The sequence below is a fragment of the Anolis sagrei genome, chromosome 5 (assembly GCF_037176765.1).
Source record: "Anolis sagrei isolate rAnoSag1 chromosome 5, rAnoSag1.mat, whole genome shotgun sequence".
NCBI classification, from domain to species: domain Eukaryota; kingdom Metazoa; phylum Chordata; class Lepidosauria; order Squamata; family Dactyloidae; genus Anolis; species Anolis sagrei.
The window spans coordinates 193978172-193998042 of record NC_090025.1 but is presented as its reverse complement, the minus strand read 5'-3'; the positions used below and the strand labels follow the sequence as shown (position 1 = coordinate 193998042).

The 19871-nt window shown below is 42.5% G+C and overlaps 1 protein-coding gene across 1 annotated transcript in view; it reads right to left on the bottom strand.

Annotated features, from left to right (window-relative positions):
• The window catches only part of GDI2 (GDP dissociation inhibitor 2), a 66579-nt gene that overhangs the window by 24523 nt on the left and 22185 nt on the right, over nucleotides 1–19871 (bottom strand). The gene's annotated exons all lie outside the window — the stretch shown is intronic.

The window sequence follows — 19871 nt, the reverse complement described above, 5'->3', positions numbered from 1 at the left end:
ACAGAGAGCCAAATGGAACACCAATAGTCTTGGCTCCCAGATCTGCAAACAAAACAGCAGTGGTTCTCAACCTGTGGGTCCGCAGATTTTTTGGCCTTCAACTCCCAGAAATCCTAACAGATGGTAAACTGGCTGGGACTTCTGGGAGTTGTAGGCCAAAACATCTGGGGACCCGTAGATTGAGAACAACTGCATTTAAATCAATGTATTGGGGCCAAACTATTGCAGGAGATAGATATTTACCTGTCCGAATGTATCTCCCTGTTTGAACTAGTTCATAGTTTAAGCTCTCCTGGGGAGGTCCTGCTCTCGGCCCTACCGGTCTCACAGGTGCGATTGGTGGGGACAAGGTACAGAGCCTTCTCGGTGGTGGCCCCACGGCTGTGGAACTCTCTCCCAAGTGAGATCAGGTCGACCCCCTCCCTCCTGTCCTTTAGGAAACAGCTAAATATCTGGCTATAGAACCAAGCGTTTGGGACATAGAATATTTAAAGTTGAAAGTGCAATGACCCAGGACTGTTTACGGACAACAGCTATGTCTGATATGTAATGTTATTTTCATGTAAAGTGTTTAATAATGTTCAATGTTTTATCAGGGGAGGGTCAATCTTGATGTTTTATACTGTTGTTTAATTATTGATGGCATTGAATTATTGTCAACACTGTGAACCGCCCTAAGTTGCCTTCGGGGTTGAGAAGGACAGTATACAAATACTGCAAATAAATAAATAAAATGATGAAGAAACACAATCTACAAACTATCTACAGACCCACCAAGAAAATCCAACAAATGCTACGTTCAGCAAGGACAAGTGGTATCATCTCACCTCTGCAGAAGTCTACTGGACAAGTCTCCATAGGGACCACCAAATGCAGCAGCATTGCCCAAACACGAATGAAGGAACATGAAAGGCACTGCAGACTACTTCAATCAGAGAAGTCAGCCATAGCAGAGCACCTAATGATCCAACCTGGACACAGCAGATTATTTGAGAACACAGAAAGGCTGGACCACTCTCACAACCACCATGTCAGACTACACAGAGAAGCCACTGAAATCCACAAGCATGTGGATCATTTCAATAGAAAGGAAAAAACCATGAAAATGAACAAAATCGAGCTACTAGTATTTAATAAACTCTAAAATTATAACAGTAAATAAAGAACAAAACTCAAACACAGGGAACTCCAGAGAAGAAACAATCAGGGACAGCTAATCACCTCTCAACAAAGGATTCCCTCAGGCAGTAACAAGCCACACCTAAAAACTATCAGGCCATCAAATGCTAATCAAGATAGCCAATTGGAACATTCACGCCTAGCTCCAACAGACAAGAGTTCTTTCTCCCACCCTGGACTTTTCACAAATATATAAACCCAATTTTCCTAGTTTCCAACACACCTCACAACCTCTGAGGATGCCTGGTATAGATGCAGGTGAAATGTCAGGAGATTATGCTTCTAGAACAGGGGTCCTCAAACTAAGGCCCGGGGGCCAGATGCGGCCCTCCAAGGTCATTTACCCGGCCCTCACTCAGGATAAAACTAAGTCTGAAATGACATGAAAGCACACAATAACAACATGAAATAACAACATGAAAGCACACTATCTTATCAGCCAAAAGCAGGCCCACACTTCCCATTGAAATACTAATAATTTTATATTTGTTGAAATTGTTCTTCATCTTAATTATTGGATTGTTTTAAAGTGTTTTTTTTCATTACAAATAATATATGTGCAGTGTGCATAGGAATTCATTCATATTTTTTTCAAATTATAATCCGGCCCTTCAACAGTTTGAGAGACTGTGACTTGGCCCTCTGTTTAAAAAGTTTGAGGGCGCCTGTATCTAGAACATGGCCATACAGCCCAAAAAACTTACAACAACCCAGTGATTCCAGCCATGAAAGCCTTCGACAACACAAATAATATGGGTTTGGTTTGTCATGTCTTTTTCAGAGCTTTAAACCTTGTAGCACACACACACAGAGTGAAAGATAGTGCAACTGAAGAAGGCATGTGGTCACCTCTATACTCCAACAGTGAGAATTTTGGGTTGTTGTAGGTTTTTTCGGGCTATATGGCCATGGTCTAGAGGCATTCTCTCCTGACGTTTCGCCTGCATCTATGGCAAGCATCCTCAGAGGTAGTGAGGATAACAAACGAACATTACATTTTTATTTATATAGATGTAAAAAAGGGAGTGTCTTTCATGGCCGGAATCACTGGGTAGTTCTAGGTTTTTTTCGGGCTGTATGGCCATGTTCTAGAGGCATTCTCTCCTGACATTTCACCTGCATCTATGGCAAGCATCCTCAGAGGTAGTGAGGTCTGTTGGAACTAGGAAAAAGGGTTTATATATCTGCTGAATGACCAGGGTGGGACAAAGGACTCTTGTCTGCTGGAGCTAGGTGTGAATGTTTCAACTGACCACCTTGATTAGCATATAATGGCCTGGCAGTGCCTGGAGCAAACTTTTGTTGAGAGGTGATTAGTAGGGCTGGGCGGTTTCGTTCGTTAATTTCGTAATTCGTTATTGATTCGTATTTAAATTAGCTTACGATCCGATATTGAGCCATGCAGGAGCAATTAAAAATCGAAACGAATTTTTCAATTTATTTTGTAATTGTTTCGAAATTGTTTCGTTATTATTTCTGTATGTCTGGTGCAAGTTTTATAGTTGTTGTTTGTTTTATCAGTGATAAAAAAATAAATTATCACACCAACAGTCAACAACAGAGGGAGAGGGAAGCTTCAGAAGTTCCCCCTGTCCCATTTGGAGGTTTTTTTAGCGTATTGCGCAATCGCGTCCGCCATTAACGAATCAATTTGAAATTTACGAAATTTCGTAAATAACGAAATTTTTTTAAAGAAAAATTCGGAATTCTTTTAAAAAACAAAACACAATGGACACCCTAAAAACGAAACGAGTTTAGAAACAATTTTTTCCATTGTTACCCAGCCCTAGTGCATATAATAGCATATAATGGCCTGGCAGTGCCTGGAGCAAACAGTTGTTGAGAGGTGATTAGATGTCCTTGTTTGTTTCCTCTCTGTTGTTGTGCTGCTGCAATTTTAGAGTTTTTTTAATACTGGTAGCCAGATTTTGTTCATTTTCATCATTTCCTCCTTTCTGTTGAAATTGTCCACGTGCTTCTTGTGGATTTCAGTGGCTTCTCTGTGTAGTCTGACATGGTGGTTGTGAGAGTGGTCCAGCATTTCTGTGTTCTCAAATAAAATGCTGTGTCCAGGTTGGTTCATCAGGTGCTCTGCTATGGCTGACTTCTCTGGTTGAAGTAGTCTGCAGAGCCTTTTATAGATGTCCTAGTCATCTGCAAACCAGATCAACAATTGGGTCACACCCTTTTTCCTAGTTCCAACAGACCTCACTACCTCTGCGGATGCTTGCCATAGATGCAGGCGAAACGTCAGGAGAGAATGCCTCTAGACCATGGCCATATAGCCCGAAAAAACCTACAACAACCCAGTGATTCTGGCCATGAAAGCCGTCGACAATACAGTGAGAATTTTGTCACTCTCCAGATGTTGTTCAACTGCAACTCCTGGTATCCCCAGCCATAAAAGCTATTCAACACAATGGGAGTGGCTGCACAACCGTAAACTCTGAGCCAGAGTGCCAAGCTGGCAGGACTTTCTTTCTGACATTATTTCTAAAACAATATGCATTTCCATTAAAGAAAGTGACTCCTAGCAAAACACGTTCATATTTTCCACGTCTTGAAATATCAGCCGCCCGCTCAGGCCAAGGGAGGAGAGCAGGGGTGCGGCTCTGTGGGCAAGCAGGGAAAGCAAATTGGCCACAAGCCCCGCTTCTTCCGTTTCCTTTAGCAGCCCAAAGCTGCAAGTTCAGCTCTGGCTTTCCTCTGCCTTCATGCGGAAGAATCTGAAACAGGAAACTGGTGATCAGGGCGGGGAGGGGAGGAGAGAGAGAGAGAGAGAAAGAAAGGAAGAGAGAGAGAGAGAGAGAAAGAAAGGAAGAGAGAGAGAGAGAGAGAGCATAAAATCAAAGTGGCCTCCAACTGGCTGGCTCAAAAACTCTCTCTCTCTAGGGCAGCGTTTCTCAACCTGGGGGTCGGGACCCCTGGGGGGGGGGGGGTCGCCAAAGACCATCACAAAACACAGCATTTTCTGTTGGTTGTTGGGGCTCTGTGTGGGAAGCTGAACCCAATTCTATTGTTGGTTGGGTTCAGAATGCGCTTTGATTGTCGGTGGACTATAAATCCCAGCAACTAAAACTCCCAAATGTTTTTGTCTATTTTCCCCAAACCCCACCAGTGTTCCTATTTGGACATATTGAGTATTCATGCCAAGTTTGGTCCAGACTATAAATCCCAGCAACGACAACTCCCAAATGACAAAGTAAATCCCTCCCCGAACACACCAGCATTCGAATTTGGGTGTATTGGGTATTTGTGCCCAATTTGATCCAGTGAATGAAAATACATCCAGCATATCAGATATTTACATGAAGATTCATAATGGTAGCAAAATTACAGTTATGAAGTAGCAATGGAAATAATGTTTATGGTTGGGGGTCACCACAACATGAGGAACTGTATTAAGGGGTCAAGGCATTGAGAAGGTTGAGAAACACTGCTCTAGGGAGTGTTTCTCAATTTTCCTAATGCCTTGACCCCTCAATGCAGTTCCTCATGTTGTGGTGACCCCCAACCATAAACATTATTTTTGTTGCTACTTCACAACTGTAATTTAGTTACTGTTATGAATCACAATCTGATATGCAGGATGCATTTTCATTCATTGGACCAAATTTGGTACAAATATCCAAAATACCCAAATTTGAATATTGATGGAGTTTTGTCATTTGGGAGTTGTAGTTGCTGGGATTTATAGTTCACCTACAATCAAAGAGCATCCTGAACTCCACCAATGATGGAACTGAGCCAAACTTGGCACACAGAACTCCCATGACCAACAGAAAATACTGGAAGGGTTTGGTGGGCATTGACCTTGAGTTTTGGAGTTGTAGTTCACCTACATCCAGAGATCACTGTGGACACAAACAATGATGGATCTTGACCAAACTTGGCACAAATACTCAATATGCCCAAATGTGAACACTAGTGGAGTTTGGGGGAAATAGACCGTGACATTGTAATTGCTGTAATTTATAGTTCACCTACAATCAAAGAGCATTCTGGACCCTACCAATGATAGAATTGAGTCAAACTTCCCACACAGAGCCCCCGTGACCAACAGAAAATATTGTGCTTTCTGATGGAGCTTGGCAACCTCTCTGACACCTCCTCATGATCCCCCCCCCCCAGGGGTCCCGTCCCCTGCTGCTCTAGAGCTTTCAGTTATTCTGAGAAAAGTGGCTGTCCAATTCAGAGGAAGAGGTGGCTGCCAGGATCCAGAGACAATCCTGTGGGTTGATACTTTCAATAATGGCAGCCAAGGCCATTAGTCCGCCCTCTTTCTTCCCCGCTTCTGGAACAAGAAGTTTCAGCCTGGACTGACTGTACCTTCCTTACCAACGTAAGTGGTAAGGAAGGGACAGTCATAATCATCATCATCACCATCACCATCATCAACACATAATAATGTTTTATTTATAAGCTGCCCTATCTCCTCAAAGGAACTCAGGGCAGTATACAAATAATAAATAAACCTTTATTTATACCCTGCTACCATCTCCAGGCTGAAAGCCTGATGGCCAAAAGCGAGGAGGAGCTGAGGAGCCTTCTAATCAAGGTGAAAGAAGAAAGCGCAAAAGCTGGGTTGCAGCTAAACATCAAAAAAACCAAGATTATGGCAACAAGAATGACTGACAACTGGAAAATAGAGGGAGAAAATGTGGAGGCCATGACAGACTTTGTATTTCTAGGTGCAAAGATGACTGCAGATGCAGACTGTGGCCAGGAAATCAGAAGACACTTCCTTCTTGGGAGGAGAGCAATGTCCAATCTCGATAAAATAGTAAAAAGTAGAGACATCACACTGGCAACCAAGATCCATTGCCTAGTCAAAGCCATGGTCTTCCCTGTCGTCACCTACGGATGTGAGAGCTGGACCTTAGGGAAGGCTGAGCGAAGGAAGAGAGGCGCTTTTGAACTGTGGTGTTGGAGAAAAGTGCTGAGAGTGCCTTGGACTGCGAGAAGATCCAACCAGCCCATCCTCCAGGAAATAAAGCCCAGCTGCTCATTGGAGGGAAGGAGACTAGAGACAAAGTTGAAGTACTTTGGCCACATCATGAGGAGACAGCAAAGCCTGGAGAAGACAATTATGCTGGGGAAGGTGGAAGGTAAAAGGAAGAGGGGCCAACCAAGGGCAAGATGGATGGATGGCATCCTTGAAGTGACTGGACTGACCTTGAAGGAGCTGGGGGTGGTGACGACCAACAGGGAGCTCTGGCGTGGGCTGGTCCATGAGGTCACGAAGAGTCGGAGACGACTGAACGAATGAACAACATCCTTGAAGTGAGTGGACTGACTTTGAAGGAGCTGGGGGTGGTGACGGCCGACAGGGAGCTCTGGCGTGGGCTGGTCCATGAGGTCACGAAGAGTCGGAGACGACTGAACGAATGAACAACAACACCATCTCCAGGAGGACTCAGTGCGGCTTACAAGAGGCCGAGCCCAATTACATCAATAAACAACGCAGCAATACAGACAATAAAAAACTCATAAACAAAGCAATAAATAACAATAACACCACGACGCACTAAAAACCTATGGCAGGGCCAAATGTAATACAAACAAAAGTAGCAAACATTCATTGCCAAAATGAACAAATAACAACAATAAATCAACTGGAGCCGCAGAGGGCAAGGCCCTCCTGGGCCCGTTGGTATATGTGCACATGTGTACATGTTTTATTGCAAGGGGATTTGTGAGCCACTTGGCCGAAATAGCTCATAATTATGTAGTCCTGTACCTGAACTACATTTTCTACTATTTTGATACACAAAAGAATAGTGGACTAACAGTATAGCTGGCATAATTTATCTTGACCTTTGTCAGACTTTAAGCTTCAATGAGGGAGGGAGGGCAGGGTAGAAAACAAAGTAAATAAATAAATTTTACTGTCAACTGAATAATTCAGTCTTATGAGCATTCTAGTTTCTTTGTCCCATCCCCCTTCACCTTTAGCAACCAATCTTTAGACAGCACGGCAGAGCTGAAATAAACCATGACAGTGTTGTTAGTTAATAGAGGGCAAGCAGGTTCCTGCCTAGGTGTTTGCAATTGCTACAACATCCAGTCACAGAAACTTGAAAATCTAAATTTAACCAAGAATGCAGCTGTCAGGCTGCTGCCGCTTTGTTCCTCAGCTGCTTCCCATTATGCCCATTGCTTCTGATCATCTGAGGAAAGTTGCAATCTGAAGAGACGTGGCCAGAGACAAAACACCATTTTATGCTAAGAGATGACAGTATTGGATACTGGTGAGTCTGTGTGTCTCCTTCTGTCAGATTATGCAACAAATGCCTACAAGGAAGGGCTATACATCAGTTGAGACATTTTCGTCAAGAGCATCTTAACACACTCTTCATTTACAAGTGGGCTTGGAATTAATCCAACAAGTTTTTAGCTACCGCTTGTATAAGCGAGGCTTGTTCCCACAGCTGCCAGACATACTTCCACTTTTGGACTATTTGCATTAGCCCACTTGTTTACATCTGTTAAGGCATCTTAGAGCAGTGTTTCTCAACCTGGGGTCGGGACCCCTGAGGGGGTCGCGAGGGGGTGTCAGAGGGGTCACCAAAGACCATAAGTATTTTCTGATGGTTATGGGGATTCCATGTGGGAAGTTTGAGCCAATTCTATCGTTGGTGGAGTTCAGAATGTTCTTTGACTGTAACGAACTATAAATCCCAGCAACTACAATTCCCAAATGTCAAGATCTATTTTCCCTAGACTCCACAAGTGTTCACATTTGGGCATATTGGGTATCCGTGCCAAGTTTGGTCCAGATCCACCATTGCATGAATCCACAGTGCTCTCTTGATATAGGTGAACTACAACTCCCAAACTCAAGGTCAATGCCCATCAAACCCTTCCAGTGTTTTCCATTGGTCATGGGAGCCAAGTTTGGTTCAAATCCATTGCTGGTGGAGTTCAAAATGCTCTGATTATAAGTGAACTATAAGTCCCAGCAACTACAACTCCCAAATTACAAAATCAATCCTCCCCCAACCCCACTAGCATTCACATTTGGGTGTATTGGGTATTTGTGGTCCAGTGAATGAAAATGCATCCTGCATATCAGATATTTACATTATGATTTATAACAGTAGTAAAATGACTGTTATGAAGTAGCAACGAAAACAATATTATGGTTGGGGGTCACCACAACATGAGGGACTGTATTAAGGGGTCACAGCATTAGGAAGGTTGAGAACCACTGTCTTAGAGCCTCCAACATCAATGAGCAAACACACAACAGCCTGGTCACGAGTGCAAGTTAAATATCCCTACAAAAGCCATTACTGCAAGATGAACAGAAAAGACATAAGACTATCAAAAGGAATACAAACATTCTCCTGTCGTTCTCTGCCTGAAAATCAACCATTTCCAGGGTGAAGAAGCTTGTAGATAGAGAAAGAAGCATGTACTACAACCCTGCTATAGATTAATCCAGGCCTGGGCAAACTTGGGCTCTCCAGGGGACAGACTCGTTTTGAAGATATCTAGAGAAGGAGCCCCTACCACCTCTCAAGGAAACGGATTCAAATATTGATCATTTCTTACTGTCAAGATGTTCCTTCTACAGGTCAATCAAAATCTATAGCTTGAAACCATTATACTTGGTTCTATCCTACGAAGCAAAACCTACCTGCTCATCTCTGTTATTGTTGTGATTATGTCTCATGTTTATGATGGGAATTGAGATGAAGAGTTTTCTGGGCCTGGGTCTGTTGGCCATGGGGATGAGGGTTTGCCTGGGCCCGAGTTAAGCCCATACAAGAGGTCTGCGGTGTCTCATAAAGATTCACAAGGTCACATTCCTGGGAGAGGCCCTCAACAGTCTTTTTCTGAAAAACTGTCTTCTGAAGATGAAGAGTGAATGAGAGTGAAGATAGAAAGAAAGACTTTTGTAAACAGAGGCATAGTTCTCAGGCACAACAAAGGTCAATTCATTTGCAGGAAAAGAGAGATAGGAAACCCTTATCTGGTTGTAAGGGCAAGAGAAATGCTTTCCTTTCGGTTCTGGGATCAGGAAAAGCTTTATATTAATCCAAGGGAAAGAACTGCCTCAGTCTCGTCAACAGAGACTGCACCGGGATTGTGGCGCAGCAGGCTGAGTGTCTGCTGCATTAAGATCACTCTGACCAAAAGGTCATGAGTTCGAAGCCAGCCCGGATTGGAGTGGGTTTCCAACCAATTATGTGTAGCCTGTTGTCGACCTTTGCAACCCAAAAGACAGTTGCATCTGTCAAGTAGGAAAACAAGGTACCACCTTTAAAAAAGTGTGGGGAGGCTAAATTAACTGATTTATGAGGCCATAAAGAAGACTCCAGCAAAGCATTCCAGCGGGGAAGCATGCGGGAATGCGGAAGTGCTTCATCAGCATTGCAGATGGACGATGAAAGCGACAGCTCCCCAGCGGCCAGAAAAAGTTAAATAGCCTCTGTCTATGTCTGTATATGTTGTATGTCAAAATTGGCATTGAATGTTTGCCATATATGTGTACACTGTAATCCGCCCTGAGTCCCCTGCAGGGTGAGAAGGGCGGAATATAAAAGCTGTAAACAAACAAACAAACAAACAAACAAACAGTGGAATTTCATGGCAATCTTGTTTCCAAGTGTTCCTAGTCTATTGGATTTTCATCTTACCTTGTTCTATGGATTTTGTACCTTTGAATCTCATGTGTTACCTTGTGCCTTGAAGTTCATGGACTATTTTTTATCTTGGGACTATACTGTTTTTTTACCATTTTTACTGCTTTGCCTACATTTATTCATCAATAAACTGCTTGCTGATTTTACCAAGCTGGTGTGATATTCAAGGTCAGAGGTGTATCTGCTCTGGAGTACAACAGTTACAGCCTTACTGTATTTAAACAGTATGACCGCATCACCCCTCAGCTGAACATACCCAGCAACTTCAACCTTTCTTTGTATGTTTTGCTCTTATCCTCCTTGCCGTCCTTCTTTGAATCCGCTCCAATCTGTCTATAATAATAATAATAATAATAATAATAATAATAATAATAATAATTTTTATTTATACCCCACCACCATCTCCCTAATGGGGACTCGGAGCGGCTTACACGAGGCCAAGCCCAAACAACAATTACAGTAAAGAGAAACCGAATGCAAACCGAAAACGTGAACAATAAACAACATCATAATTACTCAAAACATGTGAATACACAACAATATAAAATTACAGTAAACACAAACACAGTGACAATGGGCGGGCTACATGTAATGGTTAAAAGAAGAACTAATTAAAACTGGTTAAAAACTCGGGTGAGATAAAAGAGAAACAAATTATTTGCGGAGGAGGGCTCATTATAGTGGGGGTTGTGGAATCAAGCTTTCCCATGGGGGGGGGGGGGTACGTATACTCCAATGACAGAACATCTATAACTTTCTTAAACTGACTTCCAGGGCCCAACACATACTCCATATAAGGCCAGATGAGCATATTATGCAGTAGGGCGATTACTTCCCTTGGCTTGGAAGTTATGCTCCCATTAATGCAGACTAAAATAGTATTCACTTTCTTTGTTGCAGTATCACAATGCTGTTGGGCTTTCCCTCAAATAATAATAAAAAAACAATGGTGGAATTCACTAAGCCAGTTATGAATACATAACCAAAATAGTTTCATAGCTATATGTTGTCTCCAGTTTGACAACCCCTCAGAATCATAGAGTTGAAAGAAGTGCTTTGGGGCCTACAACTAACAAACCAATAGATGAAAAAGCAAATCCTTTAGGCACTTAAGATCGCCTTTCTGTCATAAGGAAGCAACCAGACAGAACTGCAGGTGGTCATGCCCCGGAGTAGTCCTCATCTTGAATCGTCACACTTTTCACTGCACCACATTGCTTTCTCATGTTCAACTTATGATCAGCAATAACCCTAAGGTCCTTTTCACATGTAGTGCTTCCCTATCCTCCACCCTGTACCCGTGCATCAGGTTTTTCTGGACTACATGTAGAACTCTGCATTTGTCTATAATGACCTTCATTTGACCAATTTCTACCCAATCTTCTAGTTTATCCAGGTCCTCTTTAATGCTCTTACAATGTGTATCATCTGCAAACTTAATGCAGATTCCTTCTAATTCTGCTAAATGTATCCATGTATAAATCAACAAATATTGTCGAGGGCTTTCATGGCTGGAATCACTAGGTTCTTGTAGGTTTTTTCGGGCTATAGGGTCATGTTCTAGAGGCATTTCTCCTGACGTTTCGCCTGCATCTATTGCAAGCATCCTCAGAGGTAGGATGCTTGCCATAGATGCAGGCGAAATGTCAGGAGAAATGCCTCTAGAACATGGCCCTATAGCCCAAAAAAACCTACAAGAACCTAATCAACAAATATATTTGGCATTTATGTTATTTAAAAATATTAAAAAATTATTTACTTACAGGAAAAATTGTAAATATATCCTACATAAAAGAGACAGGAGCACATTACTGTCTGCAATCTGAGAAGTAGGGAAAAAACATTGGAAGCAGGAAACAAAAAAATGCAGTTAAAAAGGTGTAGTATTTGAACAGAAGAGCTTTCATACAGACAGTCTTAAAGTATATTTGGGTACTCTAGATCTAGGGAAGTCATGCTACCCCTCTATTCCGCTTTGGTTAGACCACACCTGGAATATTGTGTCCAATTCTGGGCACCACAATTGAAGAGAGATATTGACAAGCTGGAATGTGTCCAGAGGAGGGCAACTCAAATGATCAAGGGTCTGGAGAACAAGCCCTATGAGGAGCGGCTTAAGGAGCTGGGCATGTTTAGCCTGAAGAAGAGATGGCTGAGAGGAGATATGATAGCCATGTATAAATATGTGAGAGGAAGCCACAGGGAGGAGGGAGCAAGCTTGTTTTCTGCTTCCCTGGAGACTAGGATGCAATGGAACAATGGCTTCAAAGTACAAGAAAGGAGATTCCATCTGAACATGAGGAAGAACTTCCTGACTGTGAGAGCCGTTCAGCAGTGGAACTCTCTGCCCCGGAGTGTGGTGGAGGCTCCTTCTTTGGAAGCTTTTAAACAGAGGCTGGGTGGCCATCTGTCAGAGGTGATTTGAATGCAATATTCCTGCTTCTTGGCAGAATGGGGTTGGACTGGGTGGCCCATAAGGTCTCTTCCAACTCTTTGATTCTACGATTCTAAAGTGAACACGCTGAACTCCTTTATAGTGTGTTATCAAATTAGAAAAAAATCAGTAGATTTTATACTAATAACAATATAGTTGTTATTGCTATAAAGGTTTTGAACTTTTCTACTGCAAAATCTGACAAATTAGCATTGGAAAAAACACCAGCATTTACATCGCTGCAAAACTATTCCAGAATATCCAATTAATGTACTACTGCCGCAATAGGATGATATTGGGTCCTCACAATGGTTTTGTTTATTAAATTTTATAACCCACTTTTCTATTGCAAAAGGTGCAAACAGAGCTAATAATAAAAACAATCACAATCAAAACACAAGAGACAATAAAAACTAACATCAAACACGTAAGTAATAATAATAGCATTAATAATAATAATAATAATAATAATAATTTTATATTATTATTTTATTTTATATTATTTTATATTATTTTATATTTATGTATTCATAACTGGCTAGGTGAATTCCACCAAATATTATATATATTTATTAAATATTTTATATTATAAAATAATAACATAAAATATTTTATAAATTTATATTATTATTTTTATAGGCATTGAATTTGCCATTTATTATGTTGTAAACCGCTTTGAGTCCCGCCTGGGGTGAGAAAAGCAATATAGAAACGTAGTTAATAATAAATAATAAATAAATATCTTATCCGCCTCTCCTCGTAGCTCGGGGCGAGTCAATGCACAGTCAACGCACACAAACATTGCAAAAATTCTATAAACACGCATATTAAAATGTAGTTGTATAAAAGATACACATTAAAATGTATTTCTATATAAGTAAAGTCCACTTCTGCAAAAAGGCTATTTAGCGACCTATCTGAATAAGATCATCTGCTGTCTGAAGGAAAGTCAACAGAATCAGAACCAGACATGTCTTCTTTAGCAGAGACCTCTCTCATAACTGCAGCCAATATACTTTTAAGGGTCATGGAACTGATAAAAGGAGCTGCCCTGAACATTGTAATGCCTGGCAGGCTTATGTGAGAATGTAATATTTCACACAGTTTATTGCCAGGTTATGTAGTGTTTTCTATGTCATGACCAGCAGCCAAATTCAATCCAGATGCAGAACACAACCAGGAAAGTTTATTTTTAACAAGGGAGCCAAATAGTCCCGAGTCCATAGTCCAGCCATTGCATTTTGCATTGCTTCAAATTTCTAATCAATTTTTCAAAGGAGCCTTCACCAAGTGCTAAAAAAGATAATATTCAGAAATTGACCAAGGTCAGTTCAAACATATGATAATATTAATTGCAGCTGGCATGGCAGTCTTTGGGTCATGAAAACACACTGTTGGCTCAAACCTGAGCACTAGTCTTATTAGAAAACCTCAACAACCCATGTAATATATAATACAAATAGCAGGAAACCTGTGCAGTAGCCTAACTGTTTTGGCACAAAAACTAGGACAGCAGTATGCCACATGCAATTTACATTCATTTTGTTTGAAATAGTGGCCAAACAGGTTGTGTTTAACTATCCTCCAGGGAGAAAAGAGTTCAGTAATCTGTTATACAACTTAAAGACATCTGGGCAACAAACAGCTCTCATCATAAAAACCTTCTACAAATACTACCAATTACATTTTAAAGGTATTACCAAGCTTCCTTCTCCCATTGTAGGTTTTATTGAAATTTAGGCCTGTAGTAAAACGTATTCCAAATATGCCACAAGTTCCCCCAAACCAGAAAACAAGGCACAATGGGAAATGTACAGAGAAATCATAGAATCCTAGAGTTGGAAGAGACCTCATGGGCCATCCAGTCTAACCCCATTCTGCCAAGAAGCATTCAAAGCACCTCCGACAGATGGCCATCCAGCCTCTGTTTAAAGGCCTCCAAAGAAGGGGCCTCCACCACACTCCAGGGCAGAGAATTCCACTGCTGAACAGCTCTCACAGTCAGGAAGTTCTTCCTAATGCTCAGATGGAATCTCCTTTCTTGTAGTTTGAAGCCATTTGCTCCATTGCGTCCTAATCTCCAGGGCAGCAGAAAAAAGCTTGCTCCCTCCTCCCTATGACTTCCTCTCACATATTTATACATGGCTATCATGTCTCCTCTCAGCCTTCTCTTCTTCAAGCCAAACATGCCCACCTCTTTAAGCCACTCCTCATAGGGCTTGTTCTCCAGATCCTTGATCATTTTAGTGGCCCTCCTCTGGACACATTCCAGCTTGTCAACATCTCCCTTCAATTGTGGTGCCCAGAACTGGACACAGTGCGATTCCAGGTGTGTTCTAACCAAGGCAGAATAGAGCATGGGTAGTATGACTTCCCTGGATCTATTCTAGACACTAGACTCCTAGGCCAAAATCTCATTAGCTTTTTTTTTGCCCGCTGCATTATATTGTTGGATCATGTTTAGCTTGTTGTCCACGAGGACTCCAAGATCTTTTTCACACGTACTGCTCTCGAGCCAGGCATTGTCCCCCATTCTGTATCTTTGCATTTCGTTTTTTTCTGCCTAAGTGGAGTATCTTGCATTTTTCACTGCTGAACTTCATTTTGTGCAACATTTTGAGAAAGCTGCATCATGTTTTACTTCCAAGTAAACTAAGGCCCCTACCACACAGCTGAACAAAATCCCACATTTTCTACTTTGAACTGGGTTATATGGCGGTATGGACTCAGACAACCCAGTTCAAAGCAGAAAATGTGGGATTTTCCAGTAGGGTGTAGTAGCGAGAGTTGGACATGACTCTAGAGCATGGTTTGATTCCCCACCCAGTCACAGAAATCCTCTGGATAAATCACACACTGTCCACAGAAAACTCTGTGATAGGGTTGCCACAAAGTCAGAAACGACTGGAAGGCACACCACACTACGACCACAATGGGAAAACAAGCCCAAGTCAGCACAGACATTGTCTTTAAAGAAAGGTAGGTACAGCCACATTAGCAGTGACATAACTACTTGGACTGTGCTATGGATATGGAATTACCTGCATTATATGGCAACGTGGAACTTCTATTGCCAAGTGGAAGTGTTTCTGTTTGGCACTAGATTGCCCATTCAATATCTAATTACCGTCAAACTTATGCTGGATGGCCCAGCATTGGGTGTGCTTTGATTATGTCTTCCTGCTGGCAGAATGAGCTTGGATTGGATGGTCTTTGGGGTTTCTTCCAACTCCATAATGCTATGAACTAGTAGTGCATAGCTAAAAATTATTTATTCTTTGCTTGCAAATAAATCAGCTAGGACCTAAGCCAGATAATTGATTTGTGTTATAGAAACCTTATTATTGTAAACAGTGCAACTATATTATTTTACTACAAAGAAAAGCCTCCTATGGATGAGATAACATTGGTCTGTGAATTTTTGTTCTTTTTATCACTTTGGGCTACTGGTGCTGATAGGTTATTCTGCTTTACGTTTATGAGGAGGGTCTGTTGTTAATAAGCCCACTTGCCCCACACTTTCTACATACTGTGACTGCTTGAAACTAGATTTGTAAAGAATATCAACCTGTAGGTCACCAGCCTGAATGAACAACCAGACACAGTGAAGACAACTGCCCTTGCGCTATGATACTCTGCTGTTGAGTATGCATGCCCAGTGTGGAACACATCTCACCACACTAAAACAGTAGATGTGGCTCTTAATAAGACATGCCGCATTATCACAGGGTGTCTGCGCCCCACACCACTGGAGAAATTACACTGCTTAGCCGGTATTGCACCACCTGACATCCGCCGGGAAGTAGCAGCCAATAGTGAAAGGACCAAGGCAGAGACATCTCCAGCTCATCCCCCGTTTGGGTATCAGCCAGCACGTCAACGACTTAAATCAAGACATAGTTTTCTTAGATCTACAGAGACACTCGCTGGAACACCCCAGCAAGCAAGAGTCCAAAAGTGGCAGGCCCAAACCCAGCACCTCAATCCATGGGTGATACCAGATGAGAGACTCCTCCCTGGGCACACAGAAGACTGGGCAACTTGGAAGGCGCTGAACAGACTGGCACCACGAGATGCAGAGCCAATCTAAAGAAATGGGGCTACAGGGTGGAATCCTCGGCATGCGAGTGCGGAGAAGAGCAAACCACTGACCACATGCTTCAATGGAATCTGAGCCCTGCCGCATGCACAAGGGAGGACCTTCTTGCGGCAACACCAGAGGCACTCCAAGTGGCCAGATACTGGTCAAAGGACATTTAACCAACTACCAAGTTGCAAAATCTGTGTGTTTTTTCTTTTCTTTTCTTTTTAATGTGTTTGTTTTGTTCTGTTAGAATTGAAATACAATGGTATGGTTGCTGATGACACGATAAATAAATAAATAAATAAATAAATAAATAAAATACCAGCCTGAATGGGAATATTTCTACTTACCAAGAAACATAGGCAAAAAAATCAATTGTGATATAATTCTTTGTTCTGTTTTGTAATGAATTCTATTTTAGTTTGTTTCTGGGACTGGAAATATGCTTTACTAATGCCAACTAAAAGTTGGACATTTCTGTACACTACAGCATTCGCTGTCTAACTTATGCAAACATTTCTGTTGAAGCATCCATGAATAATCAGAGGTTTATTTTACCTAACTCCATACAAGCCAGCTGCCAGCCAGATCACAATACAACTAAACTGCACAGTATTCTGGATTCACGAATGTGTACGTTGATCCCAATATTATCAGTGACCAAAACACATTTATTAAAAGAAAATATGCATGGTTGCACTTCACTGGATTGAACCCTTCACTTCCATGCAATGTCTTCCAACCCCATAAACTTGCAAGTCTGCTTAATCAGGACTGTGTGTATTTTATGCAACACGACGACTGTTGGAGTCTCCACCCATTTAGCCATCAAATGTGGCAAGAGTTGTGGTCTGAGGGACACTTCTGTCACACATTAGCTACTGAAATGAGCAAGAAGCAAGTTAGAAATCAGTCACTTTCTCTTGCACGGAAGAAGAGCACTTTGGTTACGAACAAGGTCATTTAATTTAAGACTGTAAACATGCCTACAGATCTGCTTGTCATTCAAGCCTATTCTAGCTGTGTTTCTGAACCACAGAAACAATGCATTGGCCCCTACAATATCAGTAAAACGTCCTTCCAAAACTTTTATGTTTTACGAGGAGGCCTTTAGAAGCCTTTGTTAAAAGTCAAATTGGAAGATGGGCCATCTATGTAGACTGTCTTAGAAGATGCTGAAATGGCATTCTTATTCCCAATGTAGTGAAGCCTAATACATGTGCTGTATATCAGGAATGGGCCAACTTCAGCCCTCCAGGTGTTTTGGACTTCAACTCCCACAATTCCTAACAGCCAGTAGGCTGTTAGGAATTGTGGGAGTTGAAGTCCAAAACACCTGGAGGGCTGAAGTTGGCCCATTCCTGTGTTAGTTGGCTAACTGAACACTATTATTATTTATTTATTTAAAACATTTATATTCCGCCTTTCTCACCCTGAAGGGGACTCAGAGCAGAGCACAACATATACACGGAAAACATTCAATGCCTGGATACAATATTTATATATTTATCGTGTCATCAGCAACCATTGTATTACAATTCTAACAGAGCAAAACAAACACAGAGATTAAAAAGAAAAGGAAAAAGAAGAAAGAAAGAAAAAAAAAACCATACAGATTTTGCAAATTTGGTATTTGGTTAAATGTCCTTTGACCAGTATCTGGCCACTTGGAGTGCCTCTGGGGTTGCCGCAAGAAGGTCCTCCATCGTGCATGTGGCAGGGCTCAGGGTGCATTGCAGCAGGTGGTCAGTGGTGTGTTCTTCTCCGCACTCGCATGCCGAGGATTCCACCCTGTAGCCCCATTTCTTAAGATTGGCTCTGCATCTCGTGGTGCCAGAGCGCAATCTGTTCAGCGCCTTCCAAGTCGCCCAGTCTTCTGAGTGCCCAGGGGGGAGTCTCTCATCTGGTATCACCCATGAATTGAGGTGCTGGGTTTGGGCCTGCCACTTTTGGACTCTCGCTTGCTGGGGTGTTCCAGTGAGTGTCTCTGTAGATCTAAGAAAACTATGTCTTGATTTAAGTCGTTGACGTGCTGGCTGATACCCAAACAGGGGATGAGCTGGAGATGTCTCTGCCTTGGTCCTTTCACTATTGGCTGCTACTTCCCGGCGGATGTCAGGTGGTGCAATACCGGCTAAGCAGTGTAATTTCTCCAGTGGTGTGGGTCGCAGACACCCTGTGATAATGCGACATGTCTCGTTAAGAGCCACATCTACTGTTTTAGTGTGGTGAGATGTGTTCCACACTGGGCATGCATACTCAGCAGCAGAGTAGCATAGCGCAAGGGCAGATGTCTTCACTGTATCTGGTTGTGATCCCCAGGTTGTGCCAGTCAGCTTTCGTATGATGTTGTTTCTAGCGCCCACTTTTTGTTTGCTGTTCAGGCAGTGCTTCTTGTAGGTCAGGGCACGGTCCAAAGTGACTCCCAGGCTGGATACAATACATAAAAAAAAATTTTGTAATGTTTATGTATGTATGTACTGGATACAATACATAAACATTACAAAAAATTTTTTATCGAAATATTAAAATACACCATTTAAAATAACACCATTTAAAACCGTCCTAGCCATCCACATCAAATCCAATTGGCCCTGTCATCTTTCCCACTGCCGCTTCATTGCCCTGTCCCGAAAGCTTGGTCCCACAGCCAAGTTTTTGCCATCCTTCTAAGGGACACGAGGGAGGGGGCCTACCTGATCTCCCCAGGAAAGGAGTCCCATAGCTGGGGAGCAATCACCGAGAAGGCTCTGTCTCTCGTCCCCACTAATCGCACCTGTGACAATGGTGGGAAGGAAAGCAGGGCCTCCCCGGAGGATCTTAATCTCCGCGATGGTTCATAGGGGGAGATGCGTTCGGACAGGTAATTTGGGCCGGGGCTGTTTAGGGCTTTATAGGCCAAAGCCAGCACTTTGAATTGTGCCCGGTAGCAAACTGGCAGCCAGTGGAGCTGGCGTAACATGGGAGTTGTATGCTCCCTGTATACCGCCCCATTTATTAACCCGGCTGCCTCTCGTTGGACTATTTGAAGCTTCCGAGCAGTCTTCAAAGGCAATCCCACGTAGAGTATGTTGCAGTAGTCTATCCTAGATGTAACGAGAGCGTGGACCACCGTGGCCAAGCCTGACTTCCCAAGGTACAGGCGCAGATGGCGCACAAGTTTCAATTGTGCGAAAGCTCTCCTGGCCACCGCTGCAACCTGGGATTCCAGGCTCAGTGATGAATCCAGAACTCCCAAGCTGCGAACCTGTGCTTTCAAGAGGAATGTGACCCCATCCAGCACAGGTTGCGACCCTATACCCTGTTTGGCCTTGCGACTGACCAGGAGGACCTCTGTCTTGTCTTGATTCAACTTCAATTTGCTCGCCCTCATCCAGAACGTCACTATGCAACCTAGAAATCAGAATAATAAGAGTCCAACACCTTGCCATGCAGGAAAAGCACAATCAAAGCACCCCCAAGAGATGGCCATTGAGCCTCTGTTTGAAAGCTTCCAAATTGACCCCTTCCCTCAAGTCAACTT